Here is a 20,875-nt window from a genome sequence, read left to right on the forward strand (position 1 = left end):
TAGAGGTGTAGAGTGCCTGTGGAACCCACTGAAATGAATGTTGAAACATAACCATAACTTCCTAGCCCACATTTGGTCACTGGCCACCTTTCCTCTGCATAGTACAAAGACCTGAACTCTTAGGGGTAGAATGTGGAGATTGAGTGGGTTGGGAGGAAGGAATGGTTAGACTGCTGATGAGACCATGGGGATGCACATACCTATTATGAAAATAACCTAGCCCCAGGCTGATCTTTTCCATGGAGGCCTACCCTGTTTGGGATATCTGGAGTCAAAGAGCTACTGCGGAGCAGACAATATGGAGGCATAGGACTCTTATGGATCCCCCAGGATCTGCTAGGTGTGGGGAGTATGTCTCAAAGCAACACCCTAACACCTCCAGATTTACCATATTGATATGATTATGAGATGTCTTGTACAGAAAATGTCACGTGAGGTGTCAATTGAAAAGTTATGGTTTGCTGAATGTGGTTGTCTTGTTTGTATGCATGTATTGTCTTTGTGTCTGAAGTTGTGAATATTGACTCTGTGCCTGTGTTTCAATGTCCTTGCTCCTGGGTAACTCCAACAAGTTAAGTATCAGAGGGGTAGCCGTGTTAGTCTGGATCTGTAAAAACAGCAAAGAATCCTGTGGCACCTTATAGACTAACAGACGTTTTGCAGCATGAGCTTTCGTGGGTGAATACCCACTTCGTCGGATCCGACAAGTTAGTTTACATCCAGTCTAACCAGCACATTGTGAAGGGACTATTCAAGGTAATGGCCCATCAATGAACACAGTGGGCCATGAGAAAAGCTTATCCTCACCTGGTGGGCCTTCCTGTGAATGCTTCAACTAGTGTATAAGTAATGGTTGCTATGACTCATAGAAGCATGCAAGGCCATGTGACTAGATCATGCTCTTCTGGACTCCATCTTGTGCCTGTACTTTTTCACAAAGTGTGCTGGGAACTTTGTTTGGAACAAAGACGTTCCCGCCACATGGAAGAAGCTATTAAAGGGGAAGTGACATATATATATATATTTACTGAAGCCAGATTCCCACAGATTTGGATGGCTGCCAAGAGTTTAGAATTGCAATTGGTACCTAAAATTAATCTAGCTATGATTGGGGGAACAATTATTGATTAAAATGATAGCTGGAAAATTCTAAAAAGTCGTGTTTACTAAACCATCTCCTTTTCAAATGTTGGTCTTGAATCATAACAATGGGATTGAAACTTTGCTTCAGTTGAAATTAAAGGAAAACCTATTAAATGAAATAGTATTCCAAATAATTTTTGTGACAAAATATTAATGAAAACATTGCTATGGGCATAAATCAGTATAACACTGAATAGCAATATCTTCCTCATTCCAATCAATACCTAGGAACAGCAAAGGCCTACAGTGTGTGATGGCCTTTCTCAACGGGTATCCTCACTTGGTGATGAGGAAAATGACTATTGTCTGTATGAAACTATTTTAGCATCACCGTGAGTTTAATAGAGCCTGTTTCATTGCCCGTTAACAAGCTGCACTTACTGCCAGTAAGTGTTTACGCTGATAAATGTTGTCAAATTTCCTTTGAAAAATGTTGTTGGTGTTTAGTGTGAGTGTTAGTTTTAATGATACCAAAACATATGTTTTATCTAACACACTGATCATTCCATTCACCCAGTATACAAAAATATCTAAGTGAATTAGTATCAAGAATCTCAGCATGCTTATGCTCAATTTAATCAGGTACATTTACAATTAATTCCCATTAGGATTTCAAACCCACCAAAAAGTAGGACACATGTATACCTTCTGGGTGCTATTCTACAGTCCAGTTTACACCTTCTTAGGTTGGATATATAATTGAAATCCTTCCTCTTATAATCACAACAAGCAGATAAATATTATGGAGAGAAAATAGTTTCCGCATTGCTAAAGTTGGAAACAAGGAGCAGGGTATTAATCTTAAACTGATGTTCGTGGTCACAAGCAAATGAGCAAATTATTTGAGCTCACTTGCATATTGAAAATAAATGGCATTATTTGTGACACCGCAGACTATTTGAGAGCACTGTTTAAGGCAAGATTTCAAATGATGATGTCAAGGGAGAGGAGGAGACCAGTGATTGGGAAGGCTTGCAAAAGAATGGCTTGGAACAAATGGAGCTAAATTGTATGAACCATCCAAGTTTGTTAACAAGAGGAAAAAAAATAAACATGATAGTTTCCTTAGAGCATATATCAACTCCACAGCGTCAACTGCTGAGATTTTGTGGTAGAGATTCTTGATGCTAGTAGACATGCTTTGCATTGCAAGGAACCCTCAAAGCTCATCTAAATGGCCAAGTGGGCTTCCAGTAGTAGCTTGTAGCTAACTGCAGTGACTCCACCCCTTCACAGCACCTGGTGGGGCAGAGAGGGAACATGCTGGGGGAGGAGGTAAGACTGGAGCATAGTGCATTATGGAGATCCCTGAGTGCCTCATTTGTCTCTGGGAGATGTTAAATTAGGGCAGCCCCAAGTCTTCTGTAATTCATGCTGGGGGCAAGTTTGCCCCAAGTAGCACAGAGGTAGTTTAGAGCCATGTTCTCCCACCTCTGACCAGTGCTAAGTGCAGCTTAACCAGATTTGAAGAATAATACCTTGTGGGTTTCATTTTCTTTTAGAGTAAGAGTGGTGCTACTGGTCTTTAAAAGAGCCTTGCCTTTCACAGGTCTTTTGTACAACAGATTAACCCTTCTTACATTCTTCCTCACTGATCATTGCTTCACCTGGCTTCTTCAATTTAGCTACAGCTGGGATGTCTGGTGTCTAATAGCAACCAGTTTTTAGGAAGCAGCTGAAAAATGCACTCTTTGACATGAGCTGGGGTGAAACAACAACTATTAACCTTGCAAAGTAAGTAAGAGCTTTTACTTTCATGCACTAGGGAACGTCAGAAGAAACAAAACTGAATTGAATTAAGGCTTTTCTTTTATTGGGAGACACTAATCTGTCCACCTTCTAACAGAAGGTAAATTACAGCCGCATGGTTAATAGAGGGGGAAAGGGGGAGAGAAGAGTGAAATAAAAAAGAAAATTGGTTTCCTTTGTGCTTTGGGGAATGGCTGAAAACTACACTGCTGTTGTGATTTTTAAAAAAATAGTTAAATACCATTCACACAACATCTGTATGTCTCATTCTCATATTCCAGGCCACTCTCCCAACACACGTTCCCACAGAGAGAAGTAGGCATTCATTGTGGGGGTGGGTGGGACCTAAAAAGTAAAGGTGAATTGGACCAGGATCTCATGAGTCCAATTTCTCCTATCATCTAGTACTGTCACTCCTTTTAAATACACAGAAAGTCAAGGGAATGATGACAAAACACATTCACTGCTATACAATCCCTTGAGAGAAGGATCTCCCTCACACCCTAGAAAAGGAGGAGAGTTCCAGAGAGCTACAAGTAGAGAAATACAAGCAGTGTGCTAATTATAAGAACTAGTAGAGAGGTGGGAAGTTCCCACTGTATGAAAAAGCACTTGCAATTTTGGCCAGTGGGCTAGAAGTCAATGGACTTATATTTAGAGGCACCTTTGAAACGTCTATGCATTTGTTATAAATACACATTTAAAAATAACCAGTTTACTCTTGAAAAAAAACATGATCTAAATTATCCCTTTCCACTTCTGTGAAATCACAACAAAGTGGTATGGTGTTACAGTAGCTGTGCATAGGACACTGTCTACAGAATTATTATATGTGAACTGGTTTACATAAGAGTGACTGTATAATGTTACAACATTAATTTGATTCTTACAAATATCTGAAATATTTGCAGTTATGCTGTGTGATTGGTAAAGACAAATAGTTTTAGATTGAGCATTAACCAATAAGAGTCTAAAGCAAAGGATTAGACTGTAGAATAGCAACTCAGGGGAACTGGGGAAGTCAAGTTGTTTGGGATAATTAGGAAGTTATTTTGAATATGTTATAGACAACAATCAAGCATTGGTAGGGGAGTGGACTAGGCTCTAACCTAACAGGTCAGTTTGTCTCTGATTTTGTGACATCTATAGAATTTTTAAAAAAGTGAATAAATGGCAAAATTGAAGTAGCAATCAGAGGGTATTTTTCTTAATATTTGCATTTGGTTTATATTATAAAAGGAGCATCCTTCCACAGAATAGTAATACTTAAAACTATTCTTTTGTGTAGCTAGTGATCTAAATGCTTGCTGCAACTGAATGAATAGAACTACAAGCAGCCGGCTTCTTAGTCAACATATTCTTTCCTTCTTGGAAAGAAATAAACATTGGAGGCAACTTTGCATCTAGTCTGTGGCCTTGGCTACACTTGCGAGTTACAGCGCAATAAAGCAGCCCCGGGTGCCCTAGCTCACTCCCCATCCACACTGGCAGGGCACATAGAGCGCTCTGACTCTGCAGCTACAGCCCTGCTGGTACTCCACCTCAGTGAGTGGAATAACATTTGCTGCGCCTGCACTGAAGCGCTGCGGCGCCAGTGTGAATGAGGTGTTGCGTTACTGCACTCTGAATCGCTGCAGGAATGTGGATATGCCCTTTCAAAGCTCCATTTCTGACAACCGGTATGCTTATCTGCTCCGAGACAAAGCAACCATTACTGTGGAATGCTGTGTGAGAGAGAGAGAGGCGGGGTGGGGGAAGAAGTGGGGTCTGCTGCTGCCTGAACTTACAAGACAGCATGCTGACATGCTCTCAGCCCCCCCCAAAACCCACTCTCTCTCCCCCCCCACACACACAACACACTCCCTGTCACACTCCACCCCACCTCCCCCATTTGAAAAGCACATTGCAGTCACTTGCATGCTGGAATAGCTGCCCATAATGCACCGCTCCTAGTGCTGCTGCAAGTGCCACAAATGTGGCCATGCCAGTGCACAAGCAGCTGTTAGTGTGGACAGACTGCAGCACTTTCCCCACTGCGCTCTATGAAGGCGGGTTTAACTCACAGCGCTCTACATCTGCAAGTGTAGCCATGCCCTGTGTATGTGAAATATTCCTTCACGAAATTGCAGTCATTAACACTTGAAGCTCCCCTTGTTTATTAGCCAAAGCTACCTGGCAGTGAATCACAGTGTAGGAAAACAATTTATGTATCCAATGCATAGAGGATAACATGGATGGGAGGAATAGAAGGTTTGGGAAGGAAGGAGTAAAGGAATGCTTCTTTAGGGATCTTAAGGAAATGCCCCCATCCTTGATGCAAAACAAAGTAGAGAGTACAAAGGCTTTTTAGGTAAACGTCCATTGTTACTTGTGAGAGAAACTCCCTATGCTATACTCAGAATTTGAGTCCTCTTCAAAAAATAATACTTGGGACATACGGTTCTTTACAACTTCCAAGAAATTTATATGCATCCTATTATATTCAGGATGCATTACACACACACACCATGTTGTGGTGATGGGTTTGTATTTGCCATTAATTCTCAGACACAGAATCCATAAGATATGTACCTAGTATGCTGACCAGTATAGTCACTGTTCTGTCTGTATCACTCTGTTTCTTGTCTTACACTTAGATCGGAAGCTTTTGGGGGGCAGGGACCCTCTCTCTGTTCTGCAGTTGTATAGCATTTGGCACAATGGGACCTAGTCCATGACTATGGCTCCTAGACACTATGGTAACACAAGTTGTTGTTGATGATAATAATAAAAATTAATAACAAACTATTAAACTGGAAGAACCCTTTCATTGTGCCTCCAAGCGTTCCAAAGTACCTTCTAGTCCTCTAAAGGATAAAGTTGGGCACACTGAGACTACAGAGTCCTGCCTTCTGTGGCCCAGTTTGATCTGAATAGCTAGCCTAATTAGAATTCAGCAAGACTGCTTTGCTCAAGGCAGAGACTTGTAGGCAGGGACTCATAGTTTCCACTGGCCGCACCTGCACCTTAAACATACAGGCGTCTGCAACCTCCTACATTTTATGCATCCCATGGTTGAATAAAATTTGATTTTGCATGGTCTAGTTTATGGTTAGGCTTGGTAGTATTTGATTTTTATTTTAATTTTTATGGATAATCTCAATATTTATTTTAAAAGATTTGTTTATAGATTTAAATTTTCACAGTTGTGGGAAATTATGATGGGAGGTGGTGCTCAGGCAATTATATAATGACAATAGACATTGAGCCTCAAGAGGTTAAAGCTTTATAAACCATTAACACAAATTATCAACCTCACATATCAAAATATTCTTAAATCAATAAATGGTACCTGTTTTTACTGTTCATTCATTAGCCCACTTGTAACCAGCTTAATTCAAAAGTCTTAATGATGAGTTTGACTCTAATAAGCTCTCAAGCAGCATTTTTCTTTAGCTGTCTGTATATTTTGATTATTGATGGAAATATTTTTCATCAATTTGTGTATAGAGAAATTGATATTTATGGATGATAAATCTGATGCGTCTAAGCTTATTTATAGTTCTTCTTGACATGTAAACTTTGAAAGTGTTTTGCAAAATGGCAAGTTCATTTGTGTTTTGTACAGAAACTAAATTTTGTTAAATTACATATAAACGCTTAGCTGTGGATGACTCAACTCACCTCACCATGTTTCTTTTTGCCTTTGTCACTTCTGGACTGGATTACTTCAGGATGCTCTGTCTAGGACCACAACTGAAAACAACTCTGAAACTCTGACTAATCCAGAAAGTAGCTGCCCACTCATTTTGTAGAGCTCTTTGTAGAAAGCATATTGCATGTGAAGTCCAGTGGTTGCACAGTCTTCCAATTTGGTTTTGGTTGCAATTCAAGGTATTGGGCTTTTGATCTAGATTGGTTCATTCCTGTGTACTTTAGGGGCCACCTTTTCCATTTGAGATCAGCTGAGATGTAAGAGCTAACAAACTCCAGTTTTAGTAAGGTCAGGGAACTGGTGGTGTAGAATGTTTCAATGAAGGGACCTGGACTCTGGAACTTGATCTTCCTGTTTGGTCCAGCAGATCCAGGACTAGTCCTGGGGTGTGCCCTGAAAGTTAATCTATTTTCACAGGATTTTCTTGAAACTGTGTAATAGGTGTCACTAAGTGTGTTGAAGGAGATGGGATTGGGAAGGTTGATTGGTATAGCTTTTGGCCATCTCTGAATCTTGTACGGAATTTGAAATTGATTTGCACGTGCATCTTGATCTTTGAAGTTGATTTTTTTTTATTTTAAAAAATCTATTACATAAAGTGCCCAAAGGAAGAATCCTGGGGATTAAAATTAGTGTTGGCAGCTCTACAGGGGTAGAACAGTGTGGAAAGCTGATATACTATAGAAGGGATGGTCAAACTTACTGACCCTCCTAGCCGCATACAACAATCTTCAGAAGTTTGAGAGCCAGGCCCCAGCAGGTGTGCCCTGTGGCGGTAAAGACCCGAGACACTCCTCCCTGCTGGGCAGAAACAAGAGGCAACACGTGTGGCAGGGCACATAAGATCATGTTCCCCCCCCCCCACAACTTTACCAGGGTTTGTTACTACTCAGTAACGTGGTGCTGTCAGGCCTCCTCCCTGCACAGAAGCTATTGCAGCCAACAAGCTGGGAGCTGCGGCTGTGGGGAGAAGCAATGGCAAATATCTGGGAGCGGAAGTGAGAGACACTGCTTTTGCTGCTGCCTCTCCATGCAGAGCTAACACCTGGGAGCTGCAGGGAGGGGCCGCTGAGGGTAAGGGTGTGTGTGCGTAGGGGGCATAACTCAAGTTGTTAAGGGGCCTGAACCTTTACATTGTGCCCCCCACTCTCAGCAGGCACCAGCCCCTAGCGGAAGCCCCTAGCCCCACCACCCCACTGCAGGGCAGAAGTCCTGAGTCTTCCCCCCATCCAGTCTGGTAGGCAGAGAATGGGAGAGGGCATGGGGGGGGGGTGCTCTGCGAGATGCACTTTAATTGTAAAAACAAGCCACGGTTTGGCTACCCCAGTACTATAGTGATATTGGTTGTTTTTGTGTTAACATGAGTGTTATGTTTGCTTCTGAGGACTATTTTAAATAAAATAACGCAGAAAACCTTTTATACAAGACATTCCATGACTAGAGAGCATTTAAAATATACAGAAAACGTATCCTCTTCTATTCCTACTTTTTTTTCTGATGAGCAATCCCATTGGAAGTTTCAAGGTCTTAAGAGAAACTGGTGGATTTATAAGCAATTACACTTGCTTGGAATAGTTTTTAGTATGGGGGTCAGAGTTTCACTGATGATCAGAGGCTTTTTCAGTGAAAGATTACACTTTTATTGTGTCATGTAATGAAGAACAAATGTGTATTATTACTGAAGAGATTTTCACATCAGGTTTGTTTCTGAGGTTTTCTGTGGCGCACATATGCTCTTAAATCCTCTAGAGCTTTTCTCTCCTCATCCCATTACAGTAATATATCAGAGCCCTTTCAGAACAGCAGGTGTGCTTTATTCTATCTTTTTTATTGGTGCTCATAAAATTAGTATCAGACCAGTTTGGTGTAAATAAATTTCACACGAACTGTCTGAACAGTTATGGAAGCAAAATAAAACAGCTTGCCAGGCTAATGCAAAGGAAAGTATATTAACTTAACTGTTAGATTTGCTGGAAGTCTGAAGATGCCCATGGCATGCGAATACTCCCAAAAAGTCAGGAGAATTTGTAAGGGAGGGGTGGTGGTGAAGTCTATGCCCTTTAAAAAATCCTGAGTTAATCTCCTTATTAAAGCCTACTGTGCTAGTTGATTAAGAAATCCTTGTTGGATGACTTTCTGTTACATGCAGATGAAAATGCATGATCACTTTAAAACTGCAGCAATTTGCTCTAAAGTACTTTGTGGTCAATATGTGGCTTATCTTGTTATGTGCATTAACATTTAAACACCGTAGTGGGTTAGAAAGGTGTACACAAACACTCCTATGGTTTGGGAGCAGTTGGTTGGAGACTACAATCTGTGTTTCTGTTACTCCTTCAATTATCTAATCTGTTATTGGAGAAGTAATATAGCAATGTGACTACAGGAAAATGTGTGCACTATCCAAGATAGTGATGAGGTATGGTAGGACAAGAATTTATTTTGGAATTTTTTTATAGAAACAGAATTTAATTAATATCTCTGCATTTTCTTTTTGAATTGGTTTCCCTATTTTTACCGTTTCCAAGGTGCTGCCTTTGAGTCCTAAGTATCTTTCAAAATGTTAGTGCTAGCGATTTAGGGTCTAAATCCAATTTGAAGGAAACTCTTGCTATGGGGAGTTTGAATTAGAGCCTATAAAACTGTGCAGTCTGCAGTAACACAATAAAAGGATGAAATCCTGTGATCTTAAAAAACTTAGCAATTTATGAAATCCTATAGAACAACCTCTCTGTAATTGAGCAATGTATTTCTACTAGATGCTTCTGCTTGGATGAAGCATTTCCAGTTGCCTCTCCTCATCTGGGAACTTCATGGAGATGCAGCTACTAATGCTCACATAGCTGATGGGCAAACATCCAGGTTTTGGAGAAGATGGAGCCTTGTTTATGAACCAATCTTACGCTGACAAAACTTGGACTCTGCTTCTGCTGTGGAATGGGGATGTTTGTTGGCCACAACTGGCACTTCATTTTATTTAAATATATACACTGAGTTTTAAAGTTATGTTAGGCTTTGTCTTAAATTGAGCCACAAATAAAAAGCTTTGGTTGCTGCTCTATTCAATTGTTCAGTTTTATAGCAATTCTTTGTTTCATGTTATGTTTTGAAAATCTATACTATATAATCTAATATGGGTAGTAACATTTTGTGTCTTTCTTTGTGCTTTAGAATTTGTCTTAAGCATTAATGAACTTGTATTTAACAACCTTGGCATCAAATATTTCAGCCACATACAGAAGTACATATTTCAAATTAGAAGTATTATGGTGCTAGGATATACCTAGGTCTCTGCTCTTTATTGCATCATTCCTTTTACTAAATTTTTGTTTTTACTTCGCAGTTCCATGGCAGACTTATGAAAAATTGGGCTATAATTCTTATATTTTTTTAGCTGAACAGCTACAGTGATACTTTTAAAGAATTCACAATAATATCAAACGATTGCTAACCTTGCCAACAAATACACAAAATTATTATACATAAAACTAGGTTACAGAGTAGCAGCCGTGTTAGTCTGTATCTACAAAAAGAACAGGAGTACTTGTGGCACCTTAGAGACTAACACATTTATTTGAGCATAAGCTTTCGTGGGCTACAGTCCAGACCATTATTGAGGTTGCAAAGTCAAACTCTGAAAAATTAGGAATTGACAGAATTAAGGTTGCCTGTGCAGCCTTAATACAGATGGACAAGGAAGATTAATTAAGATTATAGACCAGGAGTCGGCAACCTCTGGCACGCAGCTTGCCAGGGTAAGCACCCTGGCGGGCCGGGCCAGTTTGTTTACCTGCTGCATCGGCAGGTTCGGCCGACCGCAGCTCCCACTGGCTGTGGTTCACCGTTCCAGGCCAATGGGGGTGGCAGGAAGCAGCGTGGGCGAGGGATGTGCTGGCTGCGGATTCCCACCACCCCATTTGCCTGGGACGGTGAACCGCAGCCAGTGGGAGCTGCGATCGGCTGAACCTGCCAATGCGGCAGGTAAACAAACTGGCCCAGCCCACCAGGGTGCTTACCCTGGCAAGCCATGTGCCAGAGGTTGCTGACCCCGATATAGACTATAATTGCATGATATACTGTTTTTTTTCCCTAAGGACCTTTGTTTTCTTCAGAGCACAGGATGGAGCTGGGTTGTGTATATGGAAGACTCTTTGTCTCTAGGACCTCCACTTCATTTGTTGCAGATGCTGGAAAGCGTGCAGTGAATGAGATGGGTTGGTTTTTTGTGTGTGTAATTTCCTACGTTTTTCTCCTCCATGCTTCCTGGATGATGGGAGTGGGTTGTGGGGGGATGTCATACAGAGCACAGGAGAGAGAAAAAGGTCTCTGTTCTGTTCCAGTGCCCAACCTAGACCAGGCTCTCTTCAACCCTGTAGCTCTATGAAGATGATGCATGTTCAGACTGGTCAGCTTTAGGAGTTGTGAGAGTCTGCAATATGCTCAGGGAGGATGGAATCATTGGAGATTTTAGCTGTTTAGCTTTAATAAATCTCTGCTGAGTATGTATGAACTGCAATTTTTTTTCCAAAGGTTCATTGGCAAGATTTTCATAGAGGTGCGGAAAGGTACATTCCTTACAAAGGAGACACCCCTGCCAAACTCCAAGTTGATGCCCCACAGAATAGGGGTGCAATAGCTTTTCAAAGAAGTCACTAGAATTTTTTGAAATGGTTATAACAATGTTTTTTCCCTAGCTTCATTCTTGGAAACAGTTGAACAGTTTTGGTTGAAATTTTCCAAAAGAGTTCAGCCTGCGCAGGCTTAAAATCATAGAAATGTAGGACTGGAAGAGATGTTTGACAGGTCAAGTACAGCCCCCTGCTCTGAGGCAGAATCAAATATACTTAGAACATCCCTGACAGGTGTTTGTCTAACCTGTTGTTAAAAACCTCCAATGATGGGGATTCCACAACGTCCCTTGGAAGCCTATTCCATTATTTAATTATCCTTATGGTGAAAAAGATTTCCTAATATCTAGCCTAAATCTTTTTTGCTGCAGAATAAGCTGATTACTACTTGTCCTACCTTCAGTGGAGATGGAGAACAATCAATTACCATCCTCTTGATAACAGCCCTTAACATATTTGAAGATTTTTATCAGGTTCCCACCCCCTTCAGTCATCTCTTTGCAAGACTAAACATACCCAGTCTTTTTTTTTTTAAGCCTTTCTTCATAAATCAGGTATCTAGCCTTTTTTTTAAATCATTTTTGTTGCTCTCCCCTGGATTCTCCCCAATTTGTCCACATCTTTCCTAAAGTGTGACAGCCAGAACTAGACACAGTACTCCAGCTTAGGCCTTACCAGTGCCAAATAGAGCAGGACAAATACCTTGTGTGTCTTACATACAACACTACAGTTAGTACACCCTAGTATGATATTAGTCTTTTTCACAATTGCATCACACTGACACACACAAAATTTGTGATGCAATAAAACCCCCACATCCTTTCCTGCAGTACTACTACTACTACATTTTGTAGTTGTGCATTTGTTTTTTTTCCTTCCTAAGTGTAGTACTTTGCATATTTTGAAATTAGAGCTTGATGAACTGTCATGAGCCAGTATAAAATCCAGCTCATGTTTCCAGAGCAGAGTTGGTTCCACAATACTGATAGCAGCAGATAATAAATGGGTATTCTTCTCGTCATACTGTGTATTTTATTTCATAACTTTTTTCTGACCATAACTGCACTTTTAGACTTTGAGTACATTACATTCTGTTGTTGAAAGAGCTACATGAATTTCTCATTTGTTTTTATTTTCTTTCTTAAAAATGGGAACACCCCATCTATAAGCCCTATTTTCTTTCTTTATCTTGTTTCTGCCTGCAGGATGGGGAATCTGCTGATAACACAGCAGAGCTTCTTGAAGCAGAAGAATGTGGGTTGGATGTTCAGAAGGTGGATTGTCTTAAAGGGGAGATACATTAGTTACATTTTCACATTACATACATATTTGAATATATATATATATATATATATATATATATATTTTGGATTATAGTTTCAATGTTGGATATGATTCAGAAAACAAAACTGAATGGAAAAACTCAGAGTCCAAATTTAATAAGAATCACTTTGTCCTCTGCAAAGCTCTAGTAACTCATGGGCTACGTTGAGGATTCTCTGAACCTGGGCAGGTTGGCAATGGAAAGTGACTGAACCAACCTCAGAGTTACAAAAACCAGAGTTATGAACTTACCAGTCAACCACACTCTTCATTTGGAACCAGAAATACACCATCTGGCAGCAGCAGATACACAAAAAATAGCAATAGTACTGTACTTTGTTAAACATAAACAACTAAAAATGAAGAGAAAGCAAAAAAAGATTTGACAGGGTAAGGAAACTTTCTGTTCTTGTTTCATTTAAATTAAGATGGTTAAAAGCAGCATTTTTCTTCTGCATAATCAAGTTTCAAAGCTGTATTAATTCAGTGTTCAGTTATAAACTCTTGAAAGCACAACCATAATGTTTTTTGTTCAGAGTTATGAATATTTCAGAGTTATGAACTGATATTCTACTGTAGTTAAAGAGGCACTTTAAATGCTCTGACTACCTGTAGCAGCATTAATAGATTTTATATTGTACATCTTTTCAAAGCAGTTTTTCTCTGGTTCTTCCCCTCATTCCCCCTCCCCCCCCCACCGCACTAAGTATAAGAGCAGTGCTCCCAAAACTTTTTCTGGCCAGTAGCACATTCATGTTTTCAGAAGAGTGTGGTGGTGCCAACAATTTTTCAAGGCTTATTTTGTATTTGTACATTAAATAATATGAAAAACATCATATTTAATATTACATAATATATAAATCCATAAGATAAAAAGGGTAATTTTACATGTAAAAGGTATTAATTAAATTATTCGGCAATTACTCTTTCATCCTTACTATGTGAATTTGCTCTTTTTTATCTACCTGTAAGAAAAATGTAGGCGTTTTTACAAAATAAATATCATAAACAGTTTTCATCTTATTTATTTTAAAAAAGTAAAACATTGTTGAACTACTGGTCCAAATATATTTATTATTCTTACTTTAAAATAGCCAGTTATGGTTATGAAAAATATTCTTTGTATTGTTACTTGTATCTGGATTTCAGTAAACAAACAGATATGAAAAAAAGTTAAACACAAGTTAATCATACGCGCTCGTCAGCACTTAATGGAAAATAGGTATCATTATTTCACGTGGTTTTTCTAATAAAGTCAGTGTGATTTTTTTGGCACTGCATTTCTTCAGTCAACTTTTCGTAGTTGGGAGAGTAGGATGATATTCCCGTTCATAAGCAATCGTCAAGATGGGCATCTGGAAGTCGAGATCTGTATTTTGATTTTATGATGTTCATTGTAGAAAACAGAACTTTGCATAGGTAAGTGGAACCGAAATAAGATTTTATTTTGTATGCTACATTTTTTAAGGCAGGAAACTTTTTTCGGTCAACCAGATTCCAAAAGTTTTCATCTGTTGCACAGGATTTTAGAACAATATCATTTTGAAGGTCCAAAATACTAGTTCCACATCTTCTGTTCTTACCTGAATGAGGCTCGCAATTGATGTAGCCATTTCTGTTACCTCTGTTTGGCAAGTAAAAGGATTCACAAGAAAGGCAACTACAGGCTCAATGATGGTGAACTGTTGAAATCTCTTTTCAAATTGTTCCAGAAGTGTTTGAATGTGGATAATAATTGGTGATGGGTTAAAATCACTGTCACATACCATTTTCTTCATACTTGGGAAATGTACGAGAGACTTCATCTTCATATGTGACATCCACAAGATCAGTTTTGCTTTGAATGATTTTACAGAACCTATCATTTGAGCCACATGTTTGTCTTTTCCCTGGAGTTCAAGATTTAAAATGTTCAATTTGTCATTGATGTCGGCAAGAAAAGCCAAGTCCATTAACCAGCTGGAGTCTTCTAGTTGCTCGAAGTTCTGATTTGTGGATTTCAGAAATTCTTTTATCTCTTCAATTAGGCTTAAAAAACGTGCAAGAACTTTACCTTTGCTCAGCCATCATACTTCTGTGTACAAGAAAAGATCAGACTGTTTATCATCAATATCTTCCAATAGGGCCTTAAAAAGTCGGTGTTGCAAACATTTTGCTCAAATAGAGTTAATTATTTTAATAACGACATTCATGACGTGTTGAAAAGAGAGAACTTTGATGCATAAAGCTTCTTGGTGGATAATGCAATGATAAGACCTAAAGTTCAGAAAGGATTCATTCTTACTACAGAGTGCAATGAATCCATTGGGGCTGCCCATCATTACTGGTGCCCTATCAGTGGTGATCGCAGACAGCTTGTGTAGTGGCATACTAACTGATGTTGCATATGATTTGAATACATTATAGATGTCCTCACCCTTTGTTTGCCCTTTCATAGGAAGTACTTTTAGTAACTCTTATTTTACGGTGAAGTCACTAAATACCATCCTCACCATAACTGCCAACTGCACTGTATCCGATATATCTGTTGACTCATCGAATTGCAGTGAAAACCAGTCACATATTTCCAAGTCATCCTTTAGCTGAGTTTGCATGTTGCTTGAAATTGCATGTATCCTCCTCGTAACTGTGTTGTCTGATATCTGCAAGTCTTGTATTGCCGACAAAATTTCACCCTTGTTAGGAAATCCTTGAAACAGGCAATCAGCACCAGTCAAAAATGCTTCCTTCAACAATTCACCATCTTGAAGGGTTTTTTCTTCTTTGCGAGTAGATGAGCAATTTTAAAGGAAGCAATAGTAGTACTTTTAGACTTTACCACATGTCTAGTGAAAACAGATTGCCTGGCAGATAGGTTTGATTTGAGTTGATTAATTTTCTTCTTTCTCAACTCAGATTTAAGTGGATAGCTAATGTCAAAAGAGCCATGATTAGTTTGGAAATGGTGTTTGACATTGTTTTTTCAGCACTGCAACAGCACCCCCACAGAATAAGCAAACACATTTCCCTTTATTTTCAATAAAACAATAGGATTCTTCCTACTCTGCATTGAAATAATACGTGCGTTGTCTTTTATTTGAACCACTAATTTGGGGGCAAAATGTTAAAAAAATAAATAAATTGCAAAGCACAATAAAACAGCAGTATCAGTGCAGCGGAAGAACACGTACATTCAGGGCCGGTTCCAGGCACCAGTGGAGCAAGCACATGCCTCGGGCGGCATTCCGTCTATTTTGCAGAGTCAGAGCTTTTTTGGCGGCAGTTCTGGACAGTGAAGAGAGAAGCCACAGAGAAGCCACGAGGACAGAGAACACCGGTGCCCGCAGCCTGCAGCTCTGGAGTACTCTGTCCCCAGCAGGCACGGGGCCCTGGCTTCTCTCCCCTGCTGGGCACTAGGCGGGCGCACTGCCCGCGGGCACCGTGTTGGGGACCACTGTATTAGAAGCTGGCAAAAATTGCTTACTGAAGCTGAAAATATCTATTTCAGGGCAAACTTTGCCTCTTTTTTCACTTGATTCCACCTGAGGTATGTAGTTCAGGAGAAAGACTGACTTTTTTGAGAAATGTGAAGGAAGTTCAATAGCTAAAGCTCATGTAAGTCATCTTCGGTGTTCAAATACTTTCCTTTCCAGTATAAAGGATAAATAAACTTTAATGAATCAAAGCCATCATCTTATTGTTCTCCGTTCTCAGTTCTTTGTCTCCCGAGGTTTCATATAAATGCATAATCACATAAATAAATGGTGCAAAAGCATATTTTTATTCACCAGAGGTGGTGAATTATGGTTGTATTTCAAAGGATATCTCTGGTATCCTAAAATTCTGTTAAAATCTTTTGAGATCATTCCTGAACTAATTCAAGACCCCCTCCATATTTTTGGAATATCATGAGCTCTGTGTAAATTGCAATGTTGCTTTTCAAACTTTAAAAGGAAACCTGTGAGCAGGTGCCTTTCCACACATATACTGTACAATGGCAAAAACTCACCCCCTTCCTGGGAGTTGGTTTTATTAACTAAGAAATTAGCAACAAGATTTATTATTTGCATTACTGTAGTGCCCAGCAGTCCAGTCATGGAGCGGGACCCCATTGTGTCAGGTATTGTACAAATATAGAACAAAAGGATGGCCACTGCCTCTCAGGACTTATAATCAAAGTCTAAGATGAGACAACAGATGGGAGTGCAAGGAAACAATGAGGCTATTGGTGGTCATGATAGGAGTGGTTTTGGCATGACAGCAGCTGAACTGTAAAAAAAAAAATTGTTGTAGATATTGTGATGAAGGAGGGATTTTAAAGAGGGATTTGAAGGAGGATAATGAGGTAGCTTTGCAGTTTTTTATGGAGAGCTCCTCCCAAACGTAATGGGCAGAGTGGGGGAAAACATGAAAGTGCTTGTTTTAAAATTTAACAAGTGGGCAGTGGAGGGTGGCATCACTGGCTGATTGGAGGGCGAGTGACATTTCAACAGCGGGTGATAGGTAATTGGGGATAAATTGTGAAGGACTTTGAAAGTGAAGATATGCAGTTTATGACTGATATGATAGATTAGGGGCCAGTGGAGGGATTCAAAGAGAAGAGTGACATGGTAAATGTGACTGGCTAGGAGAATGATCTTTGCAGAAGCACTCTGAATGGATATGAGGAGGGTAAGAGTGCATATCTCAAGACCAATGAGAAGGATGATCAAGATATGAGATGAGAGTCTGGATGAGAGATTTAGCCATGTGGACAGATAGGAAAATCCATATTTTAGAGAAGCTATGTAAAAACAATCTGTAAGAGATGTGTGAGTCAAAGATGACACCCAGGTGGTTTTGTCCATAGTGAGAAAAGGAAGAAGAGAGGAAGGCTTGGTGTTGGGGGAGATTAATAACTTTGTTTTATTCATACTGAACTTGTCTAGGCATTAGCTCATCTGCAAGGAGATGTCAGATGGGCTGAGATTTTAGTTGGGACAGAAGAAGACAGATATGAAGTGGAGAGGTAGATCCGCAAATCCTTGTCATACACATGGTAACTGAATTTGAAGTTTCTGGATGCAATTATCCAGATATAACGTGTAGAGGGAGAAGAAGGAAACCAAAGATGGAACTATGTGGATGCTCCATAGAAAATTGTAGGGGGAGGATGAGGAAGATCTGCTAAAAGAGAACACTTGAAGGAGGGATTGGAAGGGTGAAGGAGGAGAATTGGGAAAGACAGAGTCATGGAAGACATGGGAGGATAAAATTTCAAGAAGAGCATGGCAGACTGTGTCAAAGGCAACTGCCGGTCAAGGAGGATAAAGATAGAGTACAGAGTCTGAGATTTGGTTAGGAAGAGGTCAGACTGTGGCGAGAGCGGTTTCAGTAGAGTTGCAAGGGGCAGAAACCAGATTGGTAGTGGTCTAGGATAAAATGGAAGAGAGGAACTTTAGACAGCAATTGTAGAAAACCTGTTAAGTGAGCTGAGAGATGAAATGGAGAAGAGTGGGGCAGGAGTTAGAAAGGTAAGTTAGGGTCAAGGGTATTGTTTTGGAGATGGGAGAGACCAAAGCATGCTTGCATTGTGAGAGGTTAAGGAAAAGAGTAAGGAAGGAGATGGGAGTGAGTGCAAGGGAGATCAGGACATGAGATTGTATCACTGAGGCAAGAGGGATTAGAGGAGCAGAGGAGACTTAAAATTTCTGTCTGTCTGACAGAAGGGAAAAGGAATGCAGGCTAAGGGGAGAGGGAACATCATATAAGATTAATTTCAGTTCAGCTCAGTGTTCCCCATGTTTGGCTGTTGCTAACTAAGGATTACTACATTCACCCCCTAGGTCTCAACCCTCTAAGGAGCCATTCCCACCTCTATTGTTGAGGTAAAGGTCTATTTGCCTTAAGGAGTCTGCAGAACCACTTAATCCCAGCAGGATCAATATCTAGTAACAAGATGGTATCTTTCAGACAAACACTGTGGGCTCAATACAAAAACAAACTAAATAATTGATTCTAAATCAGCATATGAGGGTCAAGTGTAGATTTTCAGATGATATGTTCCAAGTGGTGTCAAACCCAAGTATTCAGAAATCATGAATATTAAGTACATTTGAGGCCTTTTGGTTTTTTAGATCTTAGGAGTCACGTTTTTGAGCTATTTTTCCACTACCTTGAGAGTTAGAAGCTAATTATTTTTTAATGAAAGCTGAGACTCTTACATAATAATATGATTCCAGTATCCTGACTCTTAAGAAAAATACCAAAAATTGCAAGAGTCACCACAGAAATAGTGAAAGTGGGCAACATTATTTTCCTGACAGCAGAACGTACAGATTTGATGCAGCAACATTCCAGCCTAACATGACCAGAAGATCAGTTTCAGTGAATTCTATGTGTAAAACAATAGCTGCATTTGGAAACTGAGGGTCTGATCCTGGTAACTTGATATGCAGTTTGCATCCCAAGCTTTATGCATAAGGAAAATGCCTGATTCTATTCCATTTCCGATTCAGTAATTTCTGTGTATATTTAATAAATAAATGCTGCTTTTTCAATGAGCAACACAAAAAAGGGAGTGGGAAGAAAAGGTGCATATAGAAGGACAGCAAGGTGACAAATGCACAAAAGGAAGGAGATGAGTAAAAATTAAAAAAAAAAAGGCACTCTGCCCTTATCACTTGCTCACTGTTATGATTTTAGATCTTCAACTTTAACATGTATAGCGGTAGCACAAGTGTTGACTGTGGTACGTTTGCTGTACATAACTAAGGCTACATTTATGTCACAGAGGTCATGGAAGTCAAGGAATCCATGACTTCCAGAGATCTCCATGACACACTCTGCTTCAGCCTCAGGGACTGTGGAACTCCAGCTGGCAGCCAGCGGGGCCCTGACAGGGTTCCAGGGACAGGCAACAGCAGTGAGAGGCAACGGCCCCCTGCAAGGTTCCAGCGACAAGTGATAGACTCCTGAGGGGGCTCTCCTCAGAGTTCCAGGGATGAGCGACAGCCTTGCAGGTGGGGGCGAAGGGACACCTCAGGAGAGTGGCTGGGGATATCCTGTTTTCTCTTCGGGGAAATATGGTCACCCTGCAGCTTTCAGCTGCTATGGGCAGAGGGGGGCCACCCCTGCAGCTTCCAGCTGCCCTGGGCAGATGGGGAAACCCCACAGCTCCCAGTCACTACAGTGGTGGGGGGCAACCATGGAGCTGCAGCAGCAAAAGTCACAGCTTCCATCAATTTTTTTTATTGCCCATGACCTGTCCATGACTTTTACTAAAAATAACAATGACAAAATCTTAGTCTTATACATAACTGCCTACGCTTGAAAGTTTGGCCTGAGAATCTGGGTTTAAGCAAAACTTCATACATTCAGAATCATTTCCAAAATCTTGGGACATTTAGGTGTTTCTTGGTCATGAAATTCTCTTAAATCTCACATTAAATTTCATGAAATATTCATGTTGCTCTATTCTGAAATAACCTGAATGCTTCTGCCAAAATGTATGTAAATGAATATATGGTTTTAACATTATCTCCCACAGCTTTGATAAATTCTTCTTTTAAAACAAAATTTGAGCAATTAACACAAGTGATATTTTTTTTAAGAATCCAACCTATTTGTACTCAATGCTAAATCAGTTTTTCTCTAGCCAATTAGTTTTTTCAAACACTCAGAACTCCAGTCCCTAAAGAGTTTAAATGTTCCTATTGATGCATACAGTTTTGCTTCTACCACTCCTGACCCCGCAACCTCCAAAAAAGCTGAACCAAAATTTAATAAACCGAGTTTTTTGTTATAATTATAATTTTTAAATCCTGTGACTAGCTAACTTAGTATAAGAGGCCCATGGGTGCTTAAAGAGAGAGGCCTAAAAAGGACAATGAACAGTGAAAACTTAATACAACATGACAGCTACCAGTGCATGAACTATGTTCCTCTTGAAATATCCGATAGCTTCTTCTATAGGTATAGGAACACAAGAATAATGTGAAGTTTTGCAACCTTACTAATTTAACAAGGGGAAAAAGCTCCCTTAGGCAAGACCATTGTTTTTCCTCCTTTCAACATCTTTTTTTATTTTTTTTCAAATTATCATATTTTTAATAAAATGCACATGGATTTGAGTCCCTTACAGAGTGGTGGATAGAGTATCTCAGCCTAATTTAAGAATGAGATCACAATGAATTCTCTCACTTTTGGTGCCACTCATATATTTTGTTGTAAAAGCAAAATGTAATGCAGCCCCTGGAGGTAGTGAAGTTCGATAGGGTAGAAGTGGAATCTCTGCTTGCAAAGACTGTTAGTGCTTTCCTTAAGGGGGAGAAGTTGCTGATTTTTTCCTTCATGAAAGGCTTCCCTTTGCTCAGTAAAC

General features: G+C 39.9%; 1 protein-coding gene across 7 annotated transcripts in view; it reads left to right on the forward strand.

Moving 5' to 3' along the window:
- The window catches only part of GPC6 (glypican 6), a 1,136,844-nt gene that overhangs the window by 147,888 nt on the left and 968,081 nt on the right, over positions 1-20,875 (forward strand). For 2 of the 7 annotated variants that reach the window (XM_039518930.1, XM_039518927.1), the window contains exon 1: positions 2,534-2,877. The exons of 1 other annotated variant lie outside the window; for it this stretch is intronic. The gene's annotated coding sequence lies outside the window, so the exon portion shown is untranslated. Of the gene's footprint in view, positions 1-2,381; positions 2,419-2,533; positions 2,878-3,915; positions 4,009-20,875 lie in introns of those variants that run through there. 4 more of the 7 variants (XM_039518933.1, XM_039518932.1, XM_039518919.1 and 1 more) reach the window with 4 other exon arrangements.

The sequence above is a fragment of the Mauremys reevesii genome, linkage group 1, assembly GCF_016161935.1.
Source record: "Mauremys reevesii isolate NIE-2019 linkage group 1, ASM1616193v1, whole genome shotgun sequence".
Classification (NCBI taxonomy): domain Eukaryota; kingdom Metazoa; phylum Chordata; order Testudines; family Geoemydidae; genus Mauremys; species Mauremys reevesii.